The sequence below is a fragment of the Alligator sinensis genome, unplaced genomic scaffold, assembly GCF_000455745.1.
Source record: "Alligator sinensis unplaced genomic scaffold, ASM45574v1 scaffold752_1, whole genome shotgun sequence".
Taxonomy (NCBI): Eukaryota; Metazoa; Chordata; order Crocodylia; family Alligatoridae; genus Alligator; species Alligator sinensis.
In genome coordinates this window covers 2,847,589-2,855,460 of record NW_005842000.1, presented here as the reverse complement: position 1 = coordinate 2,855,460, position 7,872 = coordinate 2,847,589, and the positions used below count along the sequence as shown (strand labels likewise).

Sequence of the window (7,872 nt, the reverse complement as noted above, 5' to 3'; positions counted from 1 at the left end):
GAAAGAAAGGAATGGGGTGCTGCTCAGAGCTGCTCTCAAGATACATGCACAGGCCTTTTCAATGTTGCTGTCAGGGTGTGCAAAACCAAATACAAACGTGTTTCTTTCTACGTCCTACAGCTACAGACCAGGGGCAGAGCTTGGGGCTCAGCCTGCCAGAGACTGAGTGATGCTAAGAGCTGTCCTTGTTGCAATATGCTGATACAAAGGATGTTGCTTTGGAATGACTGGGTGATGGGAAGGATGAAGCTCGTAGCCCCTGGGAGATAAGCTGCTGCATGTGCCTCTGATCAGGGGTGTTCTCAATAACGGTCAGCTTTGAAAAATAGGAGCAATCCACCGATCCCTCATCCTGCCTCTCTCCATCTTTGCAGAGGGCCCCCCTGTCCCACGAACATAAGACACTCGGGGAAGAGGGTCTCAGGATGGAGGCACCTTACACTGGGAGGAGTGGGAGGAGTGTGGATAATGCTGGTTCAGCATGCTGTCAAGTCAGGATCCCAACAGCCTGGGGAGGATAAATGTGAAGACTCATGCACCTCTAACTTTCCAATGCTCTGCAATCTCTACAATGGGCAGTTGCTACCCTCCTTTATCTCAGTGGTAAGAAAGGACTCCTGGAGAGACTGACACTGGCTTGCAATGAGGAAGAACTAACTGTCAGGGGATTTAACAGCAGCCTTCAGCTCCCTGCAGGAAGGTTGCAAAGAGGATGGAGCTGGGCTGTTCTCAGTGGGGGCAGATGACAGGACAAGGAGCAATGGGCTCACGTTGTAGCAAGGGAAGTTGGGGTTAGACATTAGGAAAAAAATTCTCACTAGAAGGGTAATAAAGCACTGGAACAGGTTACCCAGACAGGTGGTGGAGTCTCCATCCTTGGGGGGTTTCAAAACCTGGCTAGACAAAGCCCTGGCTGGTCTAGTTGGGGCTGGTCCTGCTCAGAGCAGGGGTTGGACTAGATGTGACCTCCTGAGCTCCCTTCACACCTGAATTTTCTACAATTCTATGGGTCTAAGAACAGCCCCTCGCAGCTTCTGTGAAGGATACTGGGATGCACCATCCTTTCCAGGAACAGCCCTGGGGCTGCCGCTGCTGCTGGGATTTGTTGGCCATTGTTATGACAGATGCCTACAGCTGTAGCCGTCCTCAGCAGCACTGAGCACATCGAGCCACTGCCCCAATGAGAACAGAACATGCAGGTTATCCGGGGCAGTTCTCACCCACATTTTCTGAGTTTAAACCACCCCTCCTTTTAAAGGAAATGGGCTAAAAGTGCGCCTGATAGATACAACAGTACTTATACACACCCTCTCCTGTTTTAAAGCAACTCCTGCTGCCAGCATCACTGTTTGGTAAAGAATCACTTCCATGTTACAGCTTGGGAACTGAACCCCCAAAAGTACAAGCATCTTACCCATGATTTGGCTGTAAGTTAGTAGCACGCTCGGGAACAGAACCCAGGCACCCTGATACCTAGTTCCCTGCTCTGACCATGGGACAATGCTGTTAATATGCCGATCAGCTCATCAGGTAGTAGGAGCCAAAAGAATAACGAACCCCCCCACCCGCCAACTTTTCCAAGAGAAAAAAGTCACCTCCTCTTGGAGGTTTCATTGTATTAACAAAAAAGGCTGAAGCCCAACCCAAAACTTCTAGCGTTCCTATCAGGAGCAGTGTGCATCAGCTGCAGTGTCCTCTGCCATACCCTAGTGAGCGAGCAGCAATTAACCTGCAGCTCTCTGCAGAGTTATAATAGCTGCAGATATGCCTGTGTGATTCTCCTTCAGCCTTCTGGCACAGCCCCACTGTTGACTGGCATGTCAAGCTTCTGCAAAGTGTCAAGGATAAGGGTTTCTCCTACAGAAATGCTCATCCCCTTCGTTCTGCTGAATTAGCCACAACACTCTAGGCTGTGAAAAGGCACATGGAAGGGCATCATTGTACATTGGTCTAGACACAATTTTAGAGGAACCGCAGAGCTAAGGAATGCAAGTCAAACCCTCTCATGCTCTGGACCACGTCCCTTCCTGGACTCTTCCATTTCCAGACTCCCCAGCTTGGACTTCCACCTCCCAGTGGCAATGGTAGCATTTAAAAAGACAGCACAAGCATTAGGACAATGCCAAGAAAACAAAAAGTGCATACACCCCCATCAGCACCTTGGGGATATTTTGTACCTGTTTGTTGAATTCTTTCCCCTGGTGCAGGACTTTGTATTTATTAACACCAGTTCTCTTCTTCTTACCCCACAACCCTCACCGTTTACATCTTTCCTAGTAACTTTGCCACTGGGTTCCCTCTTCAATGTTGATATCACATACATATCTGACCACTGAGAAATGTACCTCAAAAAGGAATGAATTGCAGCAGCAATGCAAGGTGCAGAGAGATACTGGCTTTTACTTCAATGTAGTTCATCAAAAGGGCCTTTGGAAACCCTTTGAGAACTGTGTACTGAGCTAAAGCTGGCTGTGAGCATCACTGCTTGTTGCCAGTTGGAGGACACAGCTTTGGTGAACTACCCAAAAGTGCTTCGTGGGGCACTGGTAATCTGAAGACCACACTAGAGAACCACTGAGCTGTGGAGCCACCTCATTTCATAGAGGCTGTGCAACTCCACCGATACATGGTTGGCAGCAAGACAAGATGCGTGCAAAAGAAAATGAAAGACAATGCACTTGTGGAAATCAAGTTCTTTATCACAAAGGATGTTTATCCTTTCAAGTGACCCTCTGTCCTTTTGGCTGATCCATGATCTCTCTACCCGGGAAGAACAGAGAAAATGAATTAGCCAGACCTCTTTCAAAGGGCACTTGGGATTCCCCGTGCCTTGAAGATGCAGGCATGGGGAGCAGTTCTGGTGGCTCTAATGCTTCAGGTGAGGCTAGTCATTGTGGAAGTGGTACTGGGAGGAATTTGCCCCCAACCTATTAGCAGGCATCTTCTTCCCCTTTTTCTGGCAGTTTGAGCCAGGATCATCCACAAGGATCAGATAAGCATATCCCAGAGGGCCAGTGCCTGTGACTGCAGGGTCATAGGTACCACTGTAGCTTTGTCTTTTCCCACTTCCTTCCTTTTGCATTGCTTTGTCGCCCGTAAATTCAGGCCTGCAGACTTCTGCTTGAGGTACCATGTTGCAATGAGTCTGAGCACTTTTTCTAAACCCCACTGAGGCAGTGTTTTAGCAGCCATAAAGCACTGGCACTGCATAGCTGTTGTATCCTAGTCCTACCAAAGAACACAAAGAGAGGACCTACTGGATTACAGTCAGAGAACTCATTATTAACAGAAATGAACTGGATCATGAGGTCTTTACTTTGATATCTAACCCTGGCACTGGCTGCAGCAGAAGGGAATTAAAGAGAGAAACCTGGTTCATGCCATTGCCTGGTGACCCTTGTTGCTTTGTGTCTGGTTTTCTGAGCTGAACTATCTCACCGTGGAACTAATTTCTAGGTCTCTCCTTTTAGATTATTGCAAGGCACAATTCTCCCTTTCTCCAAGGTCTGTCCCACTAATTTCATTTTCCACCAGCTGCATGAATTCCATGTGGGTCTTGCCTTCCCTGCTCTGCCTTCTGCACAGCAAAACCGCCATCCCTTTCTGTCAATTAAAATGAAAGGGAGTGAGAGGACAAAGGGACATCAGTTAGCTGAGCTGCTGCCAGAAGCCTAATGAGCTGGGAAAGTGGTGCATGTACATCTCCTGGCACTTGAGACTCTGCAGCTCCACCCTGGCGCCAGCCGTCAGATGCAATTAAGAGAATCCAGACACACGGGTCAAAGGAGAGGAGCAGGAGGCTTTTGGCTTTGGAAGATGTGGCAAGCTGTGGGGGAGCCACGGGGGAAAAAACTGGAAGAGCTGTGATCTGCAGCTCGTCTCTTGCTACTAAGTGAAGAACTAATCAATCTTTCCTGTTGGAATAACCTCATCCAGCAAAGCAGAGTGAAGAAAACAATAGGATTATAAAGGGAAGGGGAGAAAATCCCTCTGCTTTTAGGGATATACACTCTCAGCCATTTGTGTACCTAATCAATACGCTCTGATGAAGTCAGTCTACTGGCAGAAGCAAGAGCTCAGCAGGACAGCCCCGGTAGGAGCGTGGAGCTGTCCGTTCAGCACCGCCCAAGGCTACGGCTGCAGTGCCCGGCCTCCAAGAGACGGATCTGCAACGCGGGCAGCCGCACAATCCCCTGGGCCTTCTGGCAGCCCGCGGCTCTTACCGGATCCCTAAAAGGCAGTGAGGCTAGAAAGGTTCAGACCAAGAAGATGAGGAGCTGGGAATGTCTCTGTTATGGGTAGTTGCGTCAGAAACCATCACTTCTGGCCTGGGGGGGTGTAGGAAGCAAGACAGATTTGCATTTTATAGACTAATAAGCAGGGATCCTGGTTTTCTCTGATAACCCCCCTGCAATTTTTGGATTAAAAAAAAGTAACCCAAAACCCATATTTTTCCATGATTAAAATGAAATGCCATTAATGTGTATGTGTATATCTATATTATATGTGTGTGTGTATATATATATATATATATAGAGAGAGAGAGAGAGATCTCTACATCTATAGATATAGATATATCTATAGATGTATCTATCTTAATCTATCTATATATAGCGGTGTTTCATTTTAATCATGGAACGATGTGGATTTGGGTTTACTTTTTTCATCTGAAAATTGAGGATTTTTTTTATCAAAGAAAACTGATCCCTGCTAATAAATGTGTGTTTGTGTGTGTGTGCATGTGTAACACAAGCTTTTCTGAGCTGAAGCTCACTTCATCAGATGATGGTCAAGGCCATATGAGCACTTTCCCCTGAGGTTCTCAAAGCAACACGCGGGAACTGAACCACACTGCTATCTCCAATCTACAGACACAACAAGACTAAATGATTTGCCCAAGGTTGCAGAGAAACGTAGGCAGGCAAGGGAAGGATCCTGACTCCCAATCCTCTCCTACATAATCCTATCCCTGAGCTAGGAACAGAATCAAGGAGTCCTGCCCCTGGGCTCCTTGCTCTAATGCCCAGAGCAACCTTCAGTGACCAGATGCTCCATGAAGAACAACCCAAACAAATCTTTAGGAGGCCTCACAACTCTTAGCGTTGAAGACTGGATCAAGTGATCTGACCAGGTTTCAGTGCATACTCCACTAGCCCAGAGGTCGAGAGGCCTCAGGTAACAGATGCTGGCTGTTAGTGGGGCAGATGGACAAGGGAATTCAAGAATGGAAGCAAGCCACAGCAAGCATGTCAGGCCAATGTTTTTAATTGGCTTTGGAGTCTAAAATGCTTTCAGTGTGAAATCCTGAGCTGCTGGGAGAGGTGCAGCCCACAGCTCTCTTCCTGGCATATGGCTCACTGCAGAGACACAGAAGTGTCTACAAACAGGGCACGAGGCCCAGGGCAGTGACTCACATAGACCCTTCTTCCCCAGCCTTTCAGTGGGATTAAAAATGCCTGAGACTGGAAACCAAGCTGTTGTTTGCATCCATTTCAAGGAGCTCGAAATACTAGTCCAGAAAATGATTTTTGCCAGCTGAATAAATAAAAAGATTGATGTTCCACCACCTGAGAGCAGCAAGCTTGGGTGGTTCTAGAAAGAGCTCTTGCTAAGAGTTTTAAAATAAATCTCATGCAATGGCCCTCTGCATAGCAACCACACGAATTAGCAATTCCTGGGGGAAGGGGGACACTTAGGGCACAGCCCCCAGAAGAGTTGAGTTCTGTTGTCAAGATCTGGAGAGCTGCTGCAAAATGATGATGATTGACAGAGGCCTTCCCCCTGCAGTCCAGCACAAATCCATCGCTCCTGCTGCAGTAGCAGATAGAGGAGGCAGCCAAAGCTTGAGTACCAGAATTAGGTTAGCAGAGGTACCGCGCACAGATAGCCAGGACCTGAACCCTGGTCCCCTCCCCTAGTGCAGAGAGGGTGGATGGCTGCATCAACAGCCCAGCAAGAGATTCCTCCAATGTAGGGTGAGAGCTTCATGTCATACGATGCTCCTCTCCCCACTCATGGTCTGGGGGGGCTGAGCTCAGCCAAAGAAGACATGGCAAGGACTGCAGTGCTCTAGATTATCCTGGGGCTGATTCATTCCCAAGTCAGTTTCCGACCAGGATAATGGATATAGGTGGTTTTCTTCCCATGCCCTCCAAGTCCTGCACCCAGCATCACTCATCTGAATCTAAATAAAATTCTAAAGAGTCTGTGTGAGCATGTGTGCACGTGGTTGTGTTCACAGGTGCATGCATGAGTGTTTACAAGTGCATTAACAGTTCATATGTCAGATGTGCATATGGAGCAACCAAAGCCATTCAGTTCCTGGCAAGCAGAGAACAAGTGATTTCTGAATACTGAAGGGGAGTACATGAGATTGTGCCAGGACTGGAAGAGGAAAGAGGTTGTGGGTTCTGCCCTGAGCCTCCATGCACTTAGTAACATTCCTTGCCAGGAAGCAAATGTTGCCCTCCAAAGTCATGTCAATGGAGGATTAAATGGATGTTACGGTGCTGCCTTTCTGGACTGGTGAGTCAAAAGGCAAGGGTGGAGGGGAATGCTAAACTCCTACTACAACTCGTATGCAGTAGGCCTGCAATAAAACAGCAGAGCAGTAGCTGGCTGGCTGAAACCTGTTCTTGGTATTGTTACTGGTGTATCTGCCGCATGGACACTCTCTTTGGTCCAGAATACTCTCTTTCCCCTACCATCATACATCATGGATACTTAGAGATCAGAGAGGGGGTAGATCCATTGGGTCACCTCAGGCACCCTCTAATGCTGCTTATATAGGATTGTTCCCTTCACCGTATTCCTAGTGTTTTATCAGTCAGACAGCTGAGCTCTATGGAGATGGAGTTTCTCTCAGTCCCCATGGCATACTGATGCATCACTGTGCCAAGAACAGAATGCAGACAGGTAAAGAAATGTCCTGGTACAGTGTGTGTTGCAGCTTAAGCACATTCCTTCTGTACCTTGCAATTCTTTGCCTGCTTCCACGGATTTAGTGGCAGCATACCCAGGCAAAGCAAGGCAGGGAATAACAGGGCTGGAAGGAGCAGAAGAAGAAGACTTGATGCATGTGCGCAGGAAGGAGGTAAATTCAATTGATGTGTTTAATAACTGCGAGGCCTGCTTCAGACTGCAAGCCTCATTCCTCTTGGGATTAGTGTCCCCATGCACCTTAGCTGGATTTACAGCTCAGAGCATAGTGCAAAGTTAGCAAAGGGAAAAGTACGCAGCAATTAAGCCCCCTGGCATAAGGATGGCCTAGCAGGGCATATTTAATGAATGCCGTGCATAATGGTACATTCTGGCAGGAGTGAGAGAAGCGACTGGCAGGATTCCTCTACTGAAGGGGAAAGGGATGGCAATGCCTCTGGGTGGCTATAATGACATGGCTGGGGAGCAGTTTGGGATTCGCTATGCATCTTAGCCCATATGAATATAAACCACCTGCACCAAAACTAGGAATTACATGGATGTGGCCAGATACCCCACTCGCCTCCAAGCTTGTTTGTTCCCACTGCCCTATCTTCCTTCCCTCCTTCTGTCTTGTCTTTTAGGAATGAAAACTCTTTGGGGAAGGGATGGGCATCCTATTAGGTTTGGAAATAGCCTAGCAGATTTTGGGGTCTGCAGCAAGTAAGTACATTCGTAAATAATAACAGCTGTTGCTCATTTACATCTATTGGGTTTTGATCTCCTAGTGAAGCATAAGAACATGACCAACAAGGGTCTCCAATTTGTTCACTGTCACTCTCATACACAAACACAAACACAAACTTAACTCAGATCAATACCTTGTTCTCCAAACCCAATACCGCAGCTCAGTGGAGATTCTGCAGCTCTCCACCATAAAAAAGGAATTAGATT

General features: G+C 47.5%; 1 protein-coding gene across 3 annotated transcripts in view; it reads right to left on the bottom strand.

Annotated features, from left to right (window-relative positions):
- STMN3 (stathmin 3) overlaps positions 1-7,872 on the bottom strand; it is a 36,436-nt gene that overhangs the window by 10,585 nt on the left and 17,979 nt on the right. The window lies entirely within an intron of this gene.